Source organism: Mus pahari, chromosome 7 (assembly GCF_900095145.1).
Source record: "Mus pahari chromosome 7, PAHARI_EIJ_v1.1, whole genome shotgun sequence".
In the NCBI taxonomy this organism is placed as follows: domain Eukaryota; kingdom Metazoa; phylum Chordata; class Mammalia; order Rodentia; family Muridae; genus Mus; species Mus pahari.
The window spans coordinates 32750644-32772613 of record NC_034596.1 but is presented as its reverse complement, the minus strand read 5'-3'; the positions used below and the strand labels follow the sequence as shown (position 1 = coordinate 32772613).

The window sequence follows — 21970 nt, the reverse complement described above, 5'->3', positions numbered from 1 at the left end:
AGGTCCCACAAAGTGGAAGGAGACAACTGACTTCCTCAGATTGTCCTTGGACTACATACCAGCTGTGACACACACACACACACACACACACAGACACACACACACACACAAATAAATGTAATCAATTTTTTTTAAAGCTAACCTATACCCTTGAATATAACAAGCTCTCAACAAACATTAAAACAAATCCTTTTGCAAGACTCTTAATAACCATGTCTATTACTTTGAGGTTCTGAATCACAGATCAAAGTGATAGTGAACAAATTTAAAGAGGAAAGAGAAAGTAAATGAACTCCCAGTATGTGGTGGTAGTTATTGGAATGTTGTATGATGAATGGAAAGACAGATAAAGAAACATTTAGTGTGCTCTAAGGTTTAGCTTCTTCTTCTGATATATTGCCAATAAAACTTATGCGTTACTATGTGTTTAGTTAAAAGGGTTAAATGTGTTTCGTTCTAATGACCCCTGGTTCATTTAATCTATTCTCAAATGCTATCATGCAAGTCAGGGTTTCCATAAGTCAAAACAGTACTAGAGTAATAATGCATGAGGTATTTTCATTCTCTCAGCATTAGGGAAGGTGGCAGCTGAGCCATAGATTTCTACTTTTCATAGAAAGCATAGCAGTAGTCTTTAATAATTTTTATATTCACTAGACTTGTGCTTGCATTAAAAGAAAATTCAAGCCAGGTGTGGTGGCACACGCCTTTAATTCCAGCACTTGGGAGGCAGAGGCAGGCAGATTTCTGAGTTCGAGGCCAGCCTGGTCTACAGAGTGAGTTCCAGGACAGCCAGGGCTACACAGAGAAACCCNTCTGAGTTCGAGGCCAGCCTGGTCTACAGAGTGAGTTCCAGGACAGCCAGGGCTACACAGAGAAACCCTGTCTCGAAAAACCAAAAAAGAAAAAAGAAAAAAAAAAAAGAAAAAAAAAAGAAAGAAAGAAAGTTCAAGCACAATATATTTTCCATATCTAGTGCCTTATTCATGTAGGGGTGGGTAGCAGAGTAACTTAAATTTTGTGACTTTTTTTCCCGATATTTGGAACATGCAGTTTAAAATATCTGTGTATGGACAAAAATGGGTCTACAACTATGGATTAAAGGAATACCTAATTCAAGTCTGTAATTGTAACCAGCCACAGTGAAGAGCTTCAGGTAAAAGAAAGAAAATGACTTGGGGATTATTGCTCCCTTCATCATTAACATCCCCATACAAATTTTAAAGAGGAAAGCAACATTTCAGGGGAATCAAAGAATGTAGACAAATACTAGGGAAATTGGAAATGCGCCTTTTGTGTCAAGCTGAAACTACATTTAAATTTTAACCTGTTTCTATTCAGATGGTTGTGCTTCCTAGCATAATAACTTCCTGGAGTCTTGGGAACCGTATAGACTATGATGCAATGTTTTGTATCTCACTTATAAAACGAATTTTACAGTGACAAACCTATAATAATGCATAAAGTATAGTTGCAAGTACCTTAACTCTATTAACCCCTTATCCCACTTGTACCTATCACGTTTCGTCCATACCGGAACACATTGAGGTGGGCGTTGCACAGAGCACTGGAGCACAGGGAGTGAAGCCAACGCCGTGCATTTCCTAGCAGCATCGTCCGCTTTTCAGTGTGAACACAGGCACTCTGGCCCTGGAGTCCTCAGCCCCGACTCCTGCGCTGTGTGTGCAGATATCCATTTTTTATATCCAGATCTTACTCCCATCTGCCTTTATTCAGCTACTCCTAGTCTTTTCTCTCTCCAAATGGATTTCCCCTTTTCCGTCAACATTAACTGATATGAATCATGTCTTTAAATCATTCCTATAAATGAAAATGTGGAATTAGTTTTCCTAATTCACAGATGAGAGATTCACGAGCAATTTTTACCTTCTCTTACCAAAGTGCAGGCCAGTCAGGGCCTAAACAGGATACCATCCCTTACCGACACTCAAAGCACTGAGGCTGCACTGATAATTACTTTGTCCAAAGTGGTCCATATAATATGAGAAAGAGATAAATGAGATTATTTAGAGGATTCTAACCTCCAAGAGGGTTGTCTAATTCAAAAACACCTAAAAAGCTTTCTGAGGGAAATTGAGACTCTGATGACCCACACTGCTGGTTCTGATCCCATACCGACGTATCATGTACTGAATCCACATGAAGCATGCATGCCTTTGGGGACAGCTTTCCCAATCAGCTTTGAGGATAGCAGAGTAACTTGACTGTTTTCTAATACATGGCCTAATTGGTCATGACTTTGATCCCAGATTATCTGATTCTTGAGGTGATAATTGGAATTTTCTCATGTATTTTTCTCATTGTCTTCTGCTGTACGAATCCGTGGTAGGTTAATCTTCTGCAATATGAATCAGTGCTACTAGTATACACTAGTGTTATAAGTGATGTTTGCCCTTTTATCTATTTATCTCTGCTAATTTAAATAATGTATTAGCTTCTCTCTATAGCTTTATTTGACCATAACTTATCAGATTTGATTTGTCAGAATGGACATTTCATATCCGTGAGCTCAGACACTGTGTGTCCTTCTGTCCCCAGCTTCTTTCCTTTTCTATGGTATTTCAGATACAAGAACTAATGAGTTACTGATAAGCACTCCAGGGATGGAAATGACTTGTTAAAGAAGATAAGTCAGAAAGGAAAGTCCACACAGTGACTGAGTCTAAAATACTGTCACTTGTCAGTAGCTAAATATTTACTGACCTGCAGTAATATCCCACTACATAGACTGTATGCTATATATTTTGTCAGTCATCAGGTGTGGTACACTGGATTGTCTCTATTAATAATGGTACTATCAACATTCATGTACAAGTGTTGTTTCTCTGCTAACATACGCTCTTATTTGTCCCCAGCAATTTCTAGTCACTCAGCAACTTGAAGTTCCAAGGAGTAACAATCTCTTTTCTTTCTATACCTAAGTCTCATGGCTTTTCTACTAGCAATATCTTTGGTTCCAAAATTTTCCCTACCTTTCTGACACATTGTATTCCTGGTTCTCCCACTACACCCTCTGTTCTTGTGTGTGTGTGTGTGTGTGTGTGTACGCATGTGTGTGTGCATGTGCATATGTGTATGTGTGTGTATGTGTATGCATGAGTGTGTGCATGTGCATATGTGTATGTGTGTATGTGTATGCATGTGTGTGTTTATCTGTGTGCATGTGCGTATGTGTACGTGTGTGTGTATGTGTGTATGTGTATCTGTGTGTGTGTGAGTGTATGTGTATGTATGTGTATCTGTGTGTGTGCGTGTGTGTGTGTATGTGTGTGTATGTGTATCTGTGTATGTGTGTGTGTATCTGTGTGTATGTGTGTGTGTGTATCTGTGTGTGTGTGTGTGTGTGTGTGTGTGTGTGTGTGTGTGTGTATGCTAATATTGCACCTCATAACTCTCATCCTTGTTCGTTGAGGCAGAGTCCCTTATTGGATCTGAAACTCACCTAGTAGCGTAGGCAGAGCCACCAGAGAGCCCCAAAATGCCACCTGTCTTTTCCAGACCAGCACAGAGATGAAGCGTGTATGCAGCCGTACACTGCTTTTTCCTGTGGGTTCTGAAGGTAGAACTCAGCTCCACGTGTTTGCTGTGGAAGCACTCCACCATTTGAGCTCTCATCCCAGCTGTTTTCCCCATGTTTGTTTCTTATGCACCCATGATGCTGGGAAGTGCATCATTCTTGACTTGATTTCTACTTCACCCCAGATTAATGATCATGAACAATTTCTTATATGCTGAGTTTCCTTTTGAGGTACTCTTCAGAAAATGACTATTTACATATTTACCACTTTTAAATTGTCTTTTTTGTTATTGAGCTTTGAGATTTAATTAATAAGTAATCTTGTTAGATCCCTCTCAGAAATACATGTTAAAAACTATTCTGTTGTGTGAATTTCTCTATAATTTACTTGTGTTTCATTATCAAGCACCTTTAATCTTAATGAAACCCACCTTTGTTTCCTTTTGTCTTCTAAGCTTTAGAGGTTGTCATTGAAGAAACCAACTCCTGACACAAAATTGCAAAGATTTATTCTTATGTTCCTGCTAATCATTTGCAACATGCACTGTCTAGCTTATGAATCATTCTTAGTTCTACATATCATTATTACAATTAGTTTTCTTTTATGCATTTGGTAGTTTGTCCGGGTTATTGCTATATATCGCAGACTGGATCAGAGTCCCCCTACCTCAGCTTACATGGTGTTTGGGTTACAGCCTGCCTGGGCTTGGGATTCCTAAAGCTTTCTAAGTGTTAGGCTCTCCTTTCTTACCCGTTGCCTCTCGTTCCCTTAGTTCTGTTGGATTTGACCCTTGCTTTCCTGCCATTCCTGTCTGGGATCTCATAGCTCCATCAACTCCCAAGTAATTCTTCATACTTTTTCTCTGTTATTATATCTTCCTGCTGCTTGATGCGAGGGGAATATACTGAGTTACTTGTGGCATCTACACCTGTGATGGGCCACATTAATTCCATTTGTGCAGTTGTTGTTTTCTTTCTACATAATAATTGCTACCAGCATTTTCATGCTGTTTTTACTGGCTTGCTTTTATTTACTGTATGAGCCAGAGCCTTCTAACTTACACTGTTTATTGTACTGTATCAGTTCTATTAGGTATAGCTACTATTTCATTTTTATGACTAGTAAATGATAGTTTTATGGACTTTTTGTCTAATATCATCCATAAATAATTAATTTTACACATTTTATGCTTGACTATCATAATATTTTGTATACACTTTTAGATGCAGCACTATATGTCATAATATTCATGGCCTCTTAATTAAACTTTTCTGTATAGGCTACTTCGAATTCCTGAAAATCGATATCTTGGAAAAGGTCAAAATGATTCATAGTTTTCAGAGTATATAAACCTCATCTTTATGTACAACTCGGGAAACTGTTGCTGAGCACAGAAGCTGATGTGTTCATTTTACAGTGAATGAGCAAATCTTTGAACCGTGTGGGTGGCACTTTGCGTGTAGAAAGGCTTCATGGTGACAACTTCTGGGTGATTCAGTTGCTGAATGGATAGTTAGAATACAAGAGTTCACACTCCATCCCCATCGCCTACTGAGAACTACATGTGAAGACATTTATTTAATCATCCCAACACCTTGCTACTTTCTCGTTCAATGTGGCCAGCTGGTACAATTCATATAGAAAGTGTGATTGGTTCTATATGAGCAATTCTGAAAGTAAAGCCATGAAATCTGTTATTGTCTGCTGGATCACGGGGATGTTATGATTTTATGTTTGGGGGGGCAGTGGGAAATTTCTGGTTTGTTTGTTTTTTTTTCTTTTGGAGACAGAGTCTGAAGTATAGCAGGCTGACCTTGTACCTCCTGTCTAGCAGAGAACGGTTTTGCAGTCCTGCCTCCACTTCCCCATTGCAAGGGTTATAGGTCAACATCACCAATTTGAGTTTTCCACCAAATGCTCTGAGACTATTTTGTCTGTGTCTGGCCAGGCAAATAGTGAAAGGGAGAGTGGGGATGTAGTTTTAGAGAGTTTCTTCACCTTAGATCATTGACTCCATGAATTTGAAGAAGCGTTTGTTTTTTGTGACTTTCATTGAACATGGAGAGCATGTCTCTCTGATCCATCATTTGAGTGTTCGTTCATGTATACTAGTCACGTAATGTTGACCATTGCCCTTTCTGTTTATAACTGTTGTATAAAGTAAAAATGGTTTAACATTGATTTCTGAAGTATATTTTGTAAAGCTTGGGTTTTACTCTTTTACATGATTTTCTGACAAACCTATTAATATAAGCAACTTGATTATGCTACATTTTACTTTACTTCCCCATATACTAAACCTGACCTCTCTATTGATGCTGCCCTGCATACACACTGTACCTTCATGTGCCACTATATGGAAGCTGCTGAAGTTCTGGAATTCAGAACTCTCAGTTTCTCATATTGGCTGCTGTTGCATGATAATGTGAATTGTTTTTTTTTTTGTTTGTTTGTTTGGTTGTTTCGAGACAGGGTTTCTCTGTATAGCTCTGGCTATCCTGGAACTCACTTTGTAGACCAGGTTGCCCTTGAACTCAGAAATCCTCCTGCCTCTGCCTCCCGAATGCTGTGAATTGTTTTTTAATGAAGTCTGTTCTTTGGTCACCAAACTTCCTAATTTTTACTGAGTCTAAAAGTTGCTTTTACAAATATAGGTTAGAAAACCCACTATTGTGTATTTTGGCAAGTGTATATATTATAATGTTAGATGCATAATATTTGTATTATTGCAAAGAACTTCTTCCCCCTGATTTAAAACAAACTTTCCATTCTCACTCTCTGCCAATATACAGCCAATTATTGATTATTTCTCTGTCATCAGTCATTGCTTTTAAGTTTATAAATGAATTGTAGGTGTTTTGTTTTTTTTAAAAAGAAAACTTACTTTTGTTCTATATCTTTTTCATTCAGACAAACTTCTTTCTGAAATCAACTGATGTGTCAATAATAATGACTTTTTAAATTCCTGGGTAGTATTTCAATGCTTGGATATACCTCAGATATTTATGCATTGATTTAATGGTCAAAACTAGAGTGGTGTGTGTGTGTGTGTGTGTGTGTGTTTGTATTAATGAAACTTCATGGAAATTCGGCAGACCTCTTTGTAAACATTGGGATTTTCCTTCTTGGATAATTTTTTCTAAATTGAATTATTGAGTTGGATGCTAGATGTATGTATTGCTTTAAATACCAAAAACTTGAAACTATAAATCTTTTAAATAAGACAGCCAAACTCTTTGTAATTAGCTCTTATTCTGCATTTGATCAACAACAAATAATTCTATCTCTGTATTCCCTTATCAATACTGGGCATTGCAGTAGTGATTGATACTTAGAATATTTTGCTGTATGCATTGACTTGATGTTAGTGGATTCTTGTGCCTTAATCTACATCTCCCTGATAGGACATGTTGAGCTTCATTTAATTTGTTCATTGGCCATTCATGTACCTGTGAGTAATTAAGTTAGTCACAGTGAAGAATTTTCATCTGTATATCTTTTTAATATAGGCTCAGGGAATATTACATCTGTTGGATGAAATTTTCTATTTCTGTGGTTCACCAGCATTTACATCTACCCCACAGCATGCCTTGTATTCATCAAAGCAGAATGTCTCAGTTTTGATGTGTCCACTCTTTCTATTTTTCTTCTAGAAGTGATTTGATTCTGTTTTCTTCTACTTTACTTTTTACATTTAGGCCTTTCTGTATGGTATGAAGATATATTGAAGTTCATCATTACGTCTGGTTACTTAAATATTTTCAGGGCCATTTTCCTCAAATATTATTCTTGCTTCTTTGAATTATTCTGGTAGTTTTAAAGAAATTGATTGAATACAGTGTGAGCAAATGACTAAAGTTTATTTTATTCTACTGATCTATGATTCATACTACCTATTGACCCAAGATTTCTGTTGCTCTATATAGTAGGTCATAAAGTCATGTTGTGTATTATTTGTATGCAATTTAATATTTTCAGTTGTCTTGTTTTCTGCATTTTTTTTATCATTTGCTTAAATGTATCATTCTTTGGATGACAATTTTCTTTGTTCTTCTCACGTATTATTTCTAGGAAATTATACATCTTACACCTTTAGAAAATGTAAGATCTTATTTCTTCTAGTCTTTTGTTACTCCTGCCTTTCTCATATTTTCTACAAGGACTATAATTGCACATAAGCTGGACTTCTCCATTCTATTTAGAGGTATCTGAGTCTGTACACTTTTCTTGCTCCATTTTCTCTGATTACTTCTATTTAGGTATCTTCACTCACTATCTCCTTCCTTTATACCGAGTACATAAATGTTTGCTAATCATTTGCAGTACATTTTCCATCCACGACATTGTTTTTTCTTATCTGAAAGACTCCTTTGATTCTTTGTGTTTTCTGATCACTCTGTATTGGCAGAGCCATCTTTAACCCATTTATATTAATACTGTCTGCTATTTCCAAGTCTCTTTCTACTGCTTAATTTTTCTCTTGAATACAGTTTATCTTTTTCACTCCCTTTTAGAACTAGTAAACTTTATTTAGACAGTACACAGCTTAAGTTTGTGATTCTTTTGAAGGTTTGTGTCAGAGTTTTCTTGGACAAGCACATAGCTGCCTTTCACTTGAGTGTGGCTTTCCTCCACTCTAACATGTGAGTCCTCTGAACCCCACTCAATAACCTGAGTATTCACAGGGTTGAGTGACACAGGAGTAATCTTTTGGCCCACTGCACAGGGACAAGGACTGTGGGCAAGAAGGGTAGAATTCATTAAGAATAACATTAAGACAGAGATAGCTAATTTGGGGGAGGGGACTGCTTTTGTCCCATTTCAGACATGTCTTCAACCAAGAATCCTGCCACTTGTTGGCTCTCACAAGGTCAATTGGAAACACAAGGTCAAACTTGGAAAGGGTTAGCCATTTTCTGCTAGGCTTTGAATTTATCAGACTTTGGTCATTTTTATATTCAAATGTTTATTTCATGTATAGATATGAAAGAACAAGCCTCAAGCTTTGCTTTCATGTACATAAACCAACACAGTCTAGATGGGCATGGCTACACCTATGCATTTTCAATAATATTTATGGTATAGTTTCATGTAATGAAGTTAATATAAACAATAATATCACCTAATTTAAAAACATTTTGGGTTTCAGTTTAATAATTAGCCCAGGACTTTTTACTTCTATAAAATCAGCTTTTAAGATTCCTCACGTGAAAACTGGATTTCAGCATCATACTGGGAAATGAAGCACTGAGACCACAGAGCAGAGTAGAGACCTACAAATAAATCTACACCACTGATTTTCAACAGAAGTGTCAGGAACGCTTTGGGGAAAGGGTTCCTGGAAATGTTTTTAGGAAGACTGGATTACCACATGCAGAAGAATGAAATAAGACCCCCCTCATCCATTCTCAGGAGTACTTTACATAAAACATTACCCAAAATAGATTAGTTGAATATAATACCCGAAAAAAGGAAAACCCATCAGGGAAATATGCCATGGTATTAGTCTATAGGCAACTAATTCTTGATTAAGACTTAAAAAACACAAAGCATGCAGGTAGATCATATCCAACTAGAAATCTTCCTCATGCCCAAGGAAACAACAAGGTGAGGGCACAGTCTACAGAATAGAAAACATTTGTCCGCTATGTTATCTGATAAAGATGATTCAAAATGTGTAAGAAACCAAGCGCCTCAACAGCAAGACTATAATGTGTTAATTTTAAAAAAATAAACAAAGCACTCTCTAAAGGAGATAGCAGGATGGTAATGCAACAATATGAAACCCCAGTGGTCATCTCATAAAGCCAGTGAGCACTGCAATGAGAGTCTATCTCACATGTTCTAAGGTGCCACCTACAGAAGTGAAGAGGGTTCCAAATGCAGAGGATGTGGCTGAAAGGACCCCTGACACACCGTGATTAGACAGGAACACCTAAAAGCCATATGCAAAGCATGAAGGAGCCACCAGAATATAGTGAAAGAATCAGTCCCACCACTGAGTACTGAGAGACATGAGTTCAGTGAGTAGGAGTTGTCAGTGCAATGCTAAGTTCACCGTGAACTTATTTGAAATAGGCGAGGTATAGGCTCTGCCATAGTGACCACCAACAGATGAGTAAACAGATTAAAGATGGTGCCTATCTACAGTTGGATATTATTTCTCTATAGAAAGATGAGAAACCCTGTCATTTGGGACAAGATAGACGAGTCTAGTGATTATTATGTGAAGTAAACCAGGCACAGACACACAAATTATATGCACTTTTGCTCATGCAGAATCTGGGTATTTAGTACATGTACTGTGAGATTATGTAAGTGGGGAAGTCATGATCTACAATGATAATGCATTCTATAAATCTCTAAACTTATATTCCCTTTCAATCTTGGAATTCCTAGTCCTTAGACATTTTCCTTACCTTTAATTTCTCTTACAGTTCTCAATCACTTGCTTCTTCACCCAGATTGACAACTGGGAATTCATTCTTTTCTTTTTTTTAAGTTAGAATCACTGAAAAATGAAAACTCTTATTTACCAAATGGAGTGACATCTATCAACCTAAGCATATTGTTGTATAAACATATCAAAGTTCGTGTGTGTTTTAAATGTCGTGGTCTTGTGTAAATCCTATGACTAAAATGAATTTAGAGCAAATTATTCTCTTCTGTGAGAAACTCTGAGAGGCAAGAAGGTAGGGTTTCAACGAAGGTTTCAAAGACTGGGGACTCCTTGGTCTTCATCTCCCAACCTGTAGTGAGGTGAAGAAAGCAGAAGATGCAAAAACAGTAGGAAATTAGCTGCTGTAGTATTTTACCTGTGGTTTGTAAATACTGAAAGTTCTATTTTATTTGGTGTCTTAGAATATTTTGGAATATTCACAATACTGGCTTATAGTGTTGGTAACCCTTAGGGGAAGGATTCTTTTTCTGTCCCTGTTCATTACTAAAGACTCTTGGATGGCTCTTAAGTTAACTTCGGAAGTTCTTAGACTTTGGCATTAAAGCAAGGTTCAGGGAACTTGCGAATAAATGACTTTTAATTCTTGGATGGTGTGCTGATACTGTATATTTTTTAATGGTTATACTTTTCCCTTCTCAAAAATAAAAGGTTTACTGTTACAGTTTGTGTGTGGCCAGGCAGTGGCATGAGGGAAAAGCTGTTTCCTGCTATTTAATTTAATTAGCCAAATCACATGCCAGCCTTCGGGCATGTCACTCTGGACCTCTGAGGCTCTTTGTCCGTCAAAGAGATGGACAATATCTTGGCTTTGTTGGGTAGCAGGGGATGCTGCAGATAAAACCACTGAAACTCTCACTGTTTGTTTAACCAAATCTTTGCAGTTTTACCATTTGGCTTTAGTTTATTTTGGAGGGGAAAATGACATTTTGGCCTTTGGGAGGAAATAGAGCATCTTGAAGAAGAGCCAGTGCTCTCCGCAGTTTAATAAATGGGAGAACATCTGCATTTTCTAGTCTGAAAATCTTGGAGAGCATGTCACTCCACTGTTGGTAGACCCTTTAGACAGCCATTGTATTGCTGTGTCCTGATATAGCTCTAAATTAAGACTTCTTTTGTGGGTTTTTGTCTCTATATTTTAGTGAATTTTTGTCTTGTTGACCTAAATCTTTCAATGAATTCGTTGAGGAAGAAGACAGCGTTTCACTTTTTGGTTTTGTGTTGACCTCCTAAGAAGATGTATGTTTCATTTAGTTTCATGTGAATAACAGCAGTCAACTCCTCTAGTCAGCACACAGGGTCCCCACCCAGTATTTAAACTTTCTTTCCAGATCAAAGATTAAAAAAATTATTTCTTGCCTTGTAACTCTTGAGTTCAAACTTACATATCACTAAAAATAGTAAGGCTATAAATCTGTAAATGTGTGAAAAGCGATATAAGGTTTAAAGATGTATGTCTTACCATAGAAACTCCGTACAGAGTGGCAAAGACAGACAAACAGCCACTTCCATAGGGCAGTGACTTGTCCAGAAGTACTCCCACCACACTTATCAACAACAACAACAACAACACAACCATGAGTATCATCAACAACAAGATCATCATCATCAACAACAACAGTACCACCACTACCACCACCATTACCGACAACATCAACACAATGACACATTATCATCGTAACAACACCAGCACCATCATCAACAATAATACCACCAGCCATCACCAAAGCATCATTATCAACAACACTACTACCACCACCACCACCACCACCATCTTCAACAACATGACCAGCAGAACACCACAACAGCAACTGTACCACCACACACTGATCTGAAAAGTGAGTATTCAAGAAAATTCCTTTGATTGAAAGTATTTTTCTTTTTTTCCTTTCATTGGAATTTTTTATTCACATTTCAAAATGTCATCCCCTTTCCAGGTCTCTGCTCCAGGAACCCCCATCCCATCCCCCCTCCTCCTGCCTCTATCAGGGTGTTCCCCCACCCACCCACCCACTCGCACCTTCCCATCCTGGCATTCCCCTACACTGGAGCATCGACCCCCCCCCCCTCAGGCCTAAGAGCGGCTCTTCCCATTGATGTCCAACAAGACCATCCTCTGCCACATATGTGGCTGGAGCCATGGGTCTCTCTGTGTGAACTATTTGGTTGGTTGCCCAGTCCCCAGCAGCTCCAGGAGGTCTGGCTGGTTGACATTGCTGCAAATCACCCTCAGCTCCTTCAGTCCATTCTCCAACTCCTAAATTGAGGACTCTATGCTCAGTCCAATGGTTGGCTATGAGCTTCCTCCTCTGTATTTGTCAGGTTCTGGCAAAGCCTCTCAGGAGACAGCTATATCAGGCTCCTGTCGGCAAGCACTTCCCAGCATCCAAAATAATGTATGAGTTCGGTGACTGTATATGGGATGAATCCTCAGGTAGGGCAATATCTGAATGGTCTGTTTTTCAGTCTCTGCTCCACACTTTGTCTCTGTATCTCCTCCTATGAGTATTTTGTTCCCCCTTCTAAGAATCACTGAAGCATCCACACTTTGGTCTTCCTTCTTCTTGAGCTTCATATAGTCTGTGAATTGTATCTTGGGTATTCTGAACATTTGAGCTAATATCCACTTATCAGTGAGTGCATGCCATGTGTGTGCTTTTGTGAATGGGTTACCTCACTCAGGATGATATTTTCAAGTTCTATCCATTTGCCTACGAATTTCATGAAGTCGTTGTTTATAGAGCTGAGTACTCCATTGTGTAAATGTATCACATTTTCTGTATCCATTCCTCTGTTGAGGGATATCTGGCTTCTTTTCAGCTTCTGGCTATTATAAATGGCTGCTATGAACATAGTGGAAAATGAGCCCTTATTACATGTTGGAACATCTTCTGGGTATATGCCCAGGAGTGGTATAGTTGGGTCCTCAGGTAGTACTATGTCCAATTTTCTGAGGAACTGCCAGACTGATTTCCAGAGTAGTTGTACCACTTTGCAATCCCACCAGCAATTATTAAAAGTATTTTAGGAATTGTTTTATCTTACATACTGGCGAAAACATCTATTCTTGTAAATATATACTTATTGGAGAATGAAGTAATTTATAATGTATACTTTTTAGTGCTAATGTTTAGTTGAAAATGGCATGACTCAGTTTCTTTAAAAATGACATGACTAAAAGGTTAACTGAAATTAATGATGAGATGAGAGTTGATAAATAGAGGTCATCCTAAGAATTTTTTAGAGAAAAAAAATATTAATTTACAAGTCTTAGAATACAGATTTTTAAATGATACAACTTTATTTTATTAAAAAATACATACTTTGTGGAATCTTAACATGTTTTATAAAAAAACTAATAACTATGAGGAAGATTGTAAAATATCAAATAAATATGTTGAAATGTGCAGCTGTGCCAAAAGCCTTTGCAAATTGATGGGTTTGTAAATTAAGATAGCTTACTCAAAATATAGATCCACATTTTATATAACATTTTAAAATTTTATTTCATATATAATTATGAAGGTATGACTGCTTATGTGAACTTTCCAGTGTCCCGCATCTGCTGCTTCTATTGAGATATAGTAAAACAATTTAATTCAGTCTGACTTAATAAATGCACACTAAACAATTGTCTAGTATTTAACCTTGTTTCAAAACCTGCTGAAGAATATCACACATAAGTAAGATGGCCATGTGACCACCCAGAGTCATGGTCTATCCAAGAAAAAGGCTGGAAAACATATCACAAAAATGCAATGTCATTTGTAACACCACATGGGAGAACCAACCTGAAAACAAAACTCTATAATTATTGACAAAGGTCTTATAGCCTCAAAGCTGTTGTGCTGTGGCCACAATGATACCTAGAGTGTTTGCATTTGCTCCTGTTCTCATACTAAACTGGAGTTTAGGAGATTTGGCATCTCCTAGGTTCCCCTGAAGGCTTGAAGTAAAATGAATGTTTGGTTTCCTATTCTATAGCCTCATGTCTCATATTGACTAGTGGATGACTAAGAAATAGATCTCATCAATATAATTGCTTTCTGTGTGTTTTGCGATAGTGGCTGTGTGTGTGTGTGTGTGTGTGTGTGTGTGTGTGTGTGTGTGTGTATACAAGTACAAATATGGATGCAAGTGTACATAGATAGAAAATAAGCTCAGTCATCATTCTTTTATGCTCTCATATTTATAGACTGGGTCTCTCATTGCCGTTTTACCAAGCTTTTCTGAACATTGGGTCGGAGGGATTGTACAGGTCTGAAACCATGCAAACAAGCTCCTTACATATTGAGCTACCATTCCAGCCTATAAAATGCCTATTTCTTGCAAGAAACTCTGTAAAATTTTAACTCATTAATAATTAATGTTATGACAAGCAGGAAAACATTATTTAATAGCTTTACTTGAAAATTTCCTGCTAATAATCTTAAAATATCAAAATTTGATATATGGGAGTTTTAAATGTAAATCACCTTAATATGTTCTTAATTGTTTTAAATATATTTTTCAAGTCTTATTTATACTAACATAAAAGTTGGAACATCTATGTTTATGATCAAAAGATTATTTTTTGAGCAAATAGTCCAGGCATCTATTTCTAAATCATAACCGCCACCTTACATAACTTGCTTAGGACTCAAATGGAAAACTCGGACAGTTTAAAGAAGTATATTGGGCTCTTATGTAAAGTCAAGGTCCAAAAATTAAAATGCAGGTTTATTAGTCTTCACTGGCTTGTGAACCTTGCTTCCTACCTCAAAAGACTCTTGGCTTAAAATAAAGGGCACAGACAAATATATACCAAGTGTGTGTGTGTGTGTGTGTGTGTGTGTGTGTGTGTGTGTGTGTGTGTGTGTGTGTGTGCTTCTGTATTTCTGCAGGTCTATTCTTCTGAATTATCTCTTTCCAGTTTCCCATTTCATTACTTTATCATTAAAAGCTACCAACTAAAGCTAATCTAACAGTCTAACTATTTCTCTTGATTTTAAGCACTTGCAATTTGAATGAAAATTGTTTCTTTTATAATCTGCTCCTCTCTTCGGTTTAATGTGGCTTTCTTTACCATGCTTCTTTCTCCCTCGAAGCTTTACCATTTTTGTTGTTATTGCCAAATGAAATATGATTGAATCTCTCTATGAAGGTTACTGATGGAACAAAAGCTGTCCCCTACCCTCTCCGTGGCTTACCACCACCACCACCACATAAATGAAAAGAAAGGTACTGGCGAAACTCTCCAACACCTGAGGGGCTGGGACTGGAAAGCTCTTTTTTTTTTTTTCCAAATTTTATTAGGTATTTACTTCATTTACATTTTAAATGCTATCCTGAAAAGTCCCCTATACCCTCCCCACCCCGCTCCCCTACCCACTCACTTCCATTTCTTGGCCCTGGCGTTCCCCTGTACTGGGGCGTATAATTTTTGAAAGACCAAGGGCCTCTCCTCCCAATGATGACTGACTGGGCCATCTTCTGCTACATATGCAGCTAGAGACAAGAGCTCTGGGGATACTGATTAGTTCATATTGTTGTTTCACATATAGGGTTGCAGACTCTTTCAGCTCCTTGGATACTTTCTCTAGTTCCTCCATTGGGGGCCCTGTGTTCTATCCAATAGCTGACTATGAGCATCCACTTCTGTGTTTGCCAGGCACTGGCATAGCCTCACAAGAGACAGCTATATCAGGGTCCTTTCAGCAAAATCTTGCTGGCATATGCAATAGTGTCTGCGTTTGGTGGCTGATTGTGGGATGGACCCCCGCATGGGGCAGTCTCTGGATGGTTCATCCTTACGTCTCAGCTCCAAACTTTGTCTTTGTAACTCATTCCATGGGTGTTTTATTCCCAATTCTAAGAAGGGGCCAAGTGTCCACAGTTTGGTCTTCATTCTTCTTGAGTTTCATGTGTTTTGCAAATTGTATCTTGGGTATTCTAAGTTTCTGGGCTAATATCCACTTATCAGTGAGTGCATAAAAGAACTCACTGGAAAGCTCTTCAAGCTGTCTCTGGAATGCCCTGCACCTTTGGCCTGTGTTAGCTCTCCTGAGGGTATCTGACTCCTCATCTGGCCTGGCCTGGGAGAACAGGGAAGTGAGAATGAGAGAGTTTGCTCTTCTTCATCGCCACATAATAGATTTCTAGTTGTTAGTTTCTAGGTTCCTTCATTCGAGATTTGAAAGTAATTTTGAAAATGTTTTATTTTATTTACTCAACCTGACATCTAGAGGCAGTAGTTATCCATAGCTAATGGGCAAGTATCAGGCAGATAAACCAGTGTTACTTTAAAAAACATATCCCTCTTTGTCTGTCTCTGTCTGTCTCCTTCTTCTCTCTGTTTCTGAGTATATCTCTCTTTCTATATCTTTGTCGCTTTCTCTCTGTGTGTCTCTGTCTCTGTCTCTGTCTCTGTCTCTGTCTCTGTCTCTGTCTCTCTCTCTCTCTCTCTCTCTCTTCTCTCTCTGCCTGTTTATCTCTGTCTCTCCAACCCTATCCACATATGATTTCCTTCAAACTTCCAAATGGTTATGGAAAGTCTTTGTTGAATGTTTTTAAAAATGTCAAGTGAATGCTAATTTACTATTTTTGAACTAGAATTGGCAAATAGATTCTCTCCTGAAGGGAGGGAGATGGGAGAAGCATATTCTCTTCTGACAGACTTTCTGATATTCTCGGCAATGAAAAAAACAGCTAAATTAGTCATAAAATATATGTAAAAAGAGTCAGCATGTGCCAGCATTTAAATTTTTACAAAGAGCACTACCAAAAATAGAACAGAGTGAAAAATTTTATTAATGGCAGACATGTTCAATATTTGAAGAAAACAAACCACAGTAAAAAGGAAGTGTGTGTATTAAGAGCTAACCAACAAACACAATGCCAAATAACTTATGGATCTCAAAAGAAGGGAGAGTTCTAGGTGACCAGTTCCAGAGACATCTGCCATTGTATACCCACTGGAGCAATGGCAGAAATGATGTTTTCACCACAACCCAAGCCGAGAGAGGATGTGAGACTGACTGTGGTCTCCCTGCCAGTTCCCTGTGATGGCAGAAGTCTCAGATTCACAGCTGTTGGATATGAATTCAGAATACATGCCCATCAACTTCAAATCTTTCAATCAAGTATCTCTTACTGTCCCCAGTGACTATGATAAGTGTGTACTAGATCCTGGAGAAATAGCTTCCCAACAGTGTCCCTGCCCTTTGCTTGTGTTAATTACATTCCTTCGCATCTTTAATCATTCTCTTTGACTCTGGTTCACAGGCCATACATCTTGTGGCCATTAAAATGACTGAAAAGTATCACTTAGGGAATTCACAACTCCTGAATGCTTGTTTTCATACTTGATGCAGACTTTGCTATGTGTTGAGGATTGCATCTAAATATATGATCATCACTTTCATATCTTAGTATATAAAATAAGTACAATGGTAAGCACATAACTCAATATACAGTTCGTGCATTTTGTGTATTGTTACCTACCCGGGCTTTTAAATATTTGTAACTTTACCAAAATTCCTCTCTTCTGTCCACAGTAATGCTGGAACAGTTACTAAATAATGCTTGGGAATCTTTGTATTTTATGACTACAGTCTCATAAAATCATTCTGCTAAGTTCATACAAATTATTTTTAATTGCTGATAGTGCATCTTCAATGGGCAGGACATTATTTTGAATACTAAGTGTTGTTGTACTTGACTGTAATGACTTTTAATCTAACAGTGGGTAGTCACATGAGTAGTTATTTTCTAGAAAACTAAAATAATATATAATAGAAGATACTATTTTTACAACTCCTAAAAGTTGAATTTCCAAAATTCCCATGATTTCATGTAAATATTAGCTGTTAATAAGTGATGCAATTTCCAGTGACACTGCAAGTTTTAAATGAGATTTTCTAGTGCAATTTCTATATCCACATTTCGTAAGCACTAAACTGTTCATTGAGAGATAGTGTCCTACAGCTGCTTCAGTAGATTCTGTCTTGATAAACCCATGAGCCTCACTGACCAGCTTGGGATCTTTTACGTTTATTTGCTGGTAAAGTTACAAATTAAATTAAGAGTGATTCAAGTTATGATCAGTGCCATTGTAGACCTTCCATAGGTAGATAAATCCATCATGGGTTAAGTTACATATGTGCTATTCAAAATGACAAAATCGTGGCATATTTTATAGTCTTTGTATTCTTCTGTATTTCCACTTTGATAGATATAATAAATACATAGTACAGTCAGAATTCAGGGAACTTTGACATTCATTATGAAGTAATTTTTGATATATACAGAATATATAAAGGGGTGGTGACCTTAAACCTCTGAAACTTAATTAGTGACCCGGCTACCCTGATTCAAAATGAAGCTTAATTCAGAAAGGGAAGGCAAAGGAAACCCTGCATGTCTTCAGAGTTTCACAACTAGTTGAGAGCAAAGTTTTATTTTTTTCTTGTGAGAAAAAGCCCATCCCTGCTCTATGAAGTGAGGTCTCTTCTAATGAAGGCTTTTTAAGATTTCACCTAATACAATATGCGTGTTATCCTGGATAAAGCCTTCCTGGATACCCATCTTGTTTCATAATGTGATATGGACAGAAATGAACTTCCTATCAGATTGCATTTTATAAACAACCTAAACTTTGGAAACTAAGCTCCACCTTTGAGATGTAAACAATTGAAAAAAGTAACAATATCATATCAACATATATATATATATATATATATATATATATATATATATATATATGTGTGTGTGTGTGTGTGTGTGTGTATGTGTGTGTGTATGTGTGTGTGCGCGCACGCGCACGTGTGCATGCATGCATGTGTTCTACTGAGGCTAATTTTTCTAATAATCAGTTTGGTATTACTCCATTATTAATTCTCTTAGTTATCAGAAAGAGGAATAAATATAGGACTGTGAAACAGCACCGTGAACATCATATTATTGGACAAAAGAAAAAGATGGTGGGACAATGTCTCTCCTCATCTCTTTGAGTAATATCATAGAGAAGTCTCTGTGAAATGTGAAGTAATGAATGACCTTTTTTGTATTTTCACTCAATTTTTTTTGAATATTGTAAAATCTGTTTCTTAACTCCAATTTTAGTCACACTTTTAAATAAATCTTTTTAGGAATATTCTCACATATCACCATATATTGCTGTTAAAAAATAAAACAAAAACAAACAAACAAACAAGAAGCAGAAAAAAGAATGGCTTGTGAAAAGTTCCTGGTTTATTACCTATAATCATGCCCCCTTCCTTATTTTGATATAGGATTCTGGATTCGCTTAGAGGCGGCACACCAATCATTCCTGTTTATTTCTTCCTAAACCTGCTTTTTCGATACTCAATTATTTATCACACAGATCCTTTCAGAAAGGCTGTAATTGGCTTGACAACTCCATCCTACTTCTTCCTTGAAAAACTAGCAGAAGCACGAATTCACGGGAAATGCCTTTTTGTTTATCTTTAAATTGGAGCAGGGCAGAGGTCACAGGCTGAAAGGAAGTCAAAATGACAAGGACCTTAATGGTGGCCAAGAAGGGTTACGACAAGTAAATACCCTTTGTGAGACACTTGGGCTGTCGTTAGCTACCAACACAAATCATTTCCCAGTGACACAGATTAAAACATCACCCATCCAGGAAAAAAAAAAAGGAATAGCAGTTTAGCTGAATGGAAGCTTAAACTAGAGCTTGCTTAAAAGTGACTTAGACTTAGTGCATCCAAATTTACACTCTCTCACATAACTCAAAGCTATTAAATGGGAGCAGCAATGTTAGAAGACAGTTCCCGAAAGATTTACATTGATACCTTTAACTTACAAACAAAAATAAAATTTATTATCAGAGTTCAGCAGGGAAACATCAAACCATTTGGATTTTTAGAAAGTTTAGCTTCTGAAAGTTGTAATGAGATCCTTACAGATACCATTTTCTCTCTCAGTGCCCGTTTGTGCAGTGAGGCCCAGGGCTCCACATTGCAAGTTTATGGCTCAGGTTAATTATATGGCCATTCGGACCAAGACTGCCCAGTTTCCTATCGATCGTATTAAGTGTGGTGTTTTGTTTTTTTCCTCTGGATCTCCAGGGCTTAAAATGAACACTTCAGATATACTTGTCAGCTGTATCTGAGAAGAGGAAATAATCCAAGTTGTCCAAACTAAATTAAGAAAAGAACTTATGTTCTTACATCAAGTAAAGGAGGAAATAGTTATTATGATGTCTAAAAATTATGTTTCCATGGGTAGTTTTATGTTAAGAGTTAGTAATTCCAATCAGTGGTGTCTTGTCAATCTGAGGATCCTTTAGGAAGGCAAGGATGTGGGGACTGAACAATTGGCATCATGGGTGATGACCCAGTGTAAAACACACAGTACATTTCTGCCTGTTTCTGAACCTTTGCTGCAAAGGTTCCTTTATCAGCTCATAATCGAGGGCCGTTTTACTCATGCCACATATTTCCAAAACCTGGATGAAAAAGGGAGTGTTTTAAAAATGCCTTTGAATAACTCCATGAAGATTCTGGCAATCATATCAAGAAGCTTGAGCAATCTGCACTTATGAAACTCAAAAAAAAAAGAATGGTATTCTACAACTGTACATAGATTGCATGATAGGAAGGTTAAAGGATTTTACTCTCATTTTGTACAGAACCTGAAAAGCTTTGAGTCTGCTTTGCAGATTGGGGCTGAAATGATGGAGAGGGAACAACACTTTTTATCTGATCCATCTTTTATGGGACAGTTTCTTTCAGGTATTTTTTTCCAGGACAATTTTATTTTCAGGTATTTCAGTGTTAGTATCCCTGACTCTGAGCTATTGGTGTATTCCTTATGCTTTCTGACAATAAGCTGAGGGACCCTCTATTTCCACCAATGTCAAATTTCTGAATCACTGCTTTTTAAATAAAATGGGCATTCTATGGATTTATTTTTAGAGAAATGAGATGTAGGCAGGTAGAATATACTAGTATCTTCCAAAAGAAGAGGGAAAACTCTAAGTATTCAAGTAAAACCCCCTTAAGAGCTAAACCAAGGGAATGAAGTAACTAACCTCGCAAACCCAATGGATAGCGTGTAGCTTAAACGTGTCGGCTGTGTGCCTTGAATCTTATGGCCAGACAGCTACAGTCTGATTAACAGACTCCCTTGCTGTACTTATGGAATCTGGCCTATAAGCTCAGCGATGAAGGAACTCTTCTGTATGATCTCACATCACAGGGCTCTGGTTAACCACCAGGAATTACAAGGGAGAGTCGCAGTATCCTCCCATCTTTGTTTCATGCATGTTTACATCTCAATTATTCCTGTGACATTCCCCTATCCCATAGAGACTGTAGAACGACGACAATGCCATCTGACCGGAATTACTTACTCACACATAGAAAAATCTTCTGTAGCTGTGACAATAGCCTATATCATGATTGGTAGTGGAAAGGGAGATAGTATAGTTAGGAAATAGAAAGCAGGGGAAACCATGAAAGTCAATTAGCACCCTCAAACCTCGGTCTCTGGAGCTAAGTATGGTGGCAAACACTCCTTGAGATCCAGAGAAGGATCACAAGTGAGAGGCAGCCTGGACTCTACTCTTTGGAGACAGAAAACCATGTCTCAAAAGCAACAGACCTCCTATTACTTCCAACTAGAAATAAGAAAACCCTCCTAGTAATAAATGCTTAATATGTCTAGTACATGCTAACTACTGATACCTACATTCAAATATATTTTGCCAAAACATATTTTCAGCTAGTTTTTGAGTGACTCTGTCACCCCTATTTATCTTGTATTTATTTTAGTATGGAAGACTAGAAGATTATTGTATTGTGCTAAGGTTTGTGCATTCTCAATATCAGCCTCTGTGTTTTAAAGGATGATCTTTAGTGTGAATAGAATTATAAATAAAACTAGCATCAAGGCAAACTTTTCCACCTTATATAGAAATCAAGTCTCCTAGTAGACATTGAGTCAAAGGTCA

At 37.5% G+C, this 21970-nt stretch overlaps 1 protein-coding gene across 13 annotated transcripts in view; it reads left to right on the top strand.

Moving 5' to 3' along the window:
* Hdac9 (histone deacetylase 9) overlaps positions 1–21970 on the top strand; it is an 822768-nt gene that overhangs the window by 526709 nt on the left and 274089 nt on the right. The gene's annotated exons all lie outside the window — the stretch shown is intronic.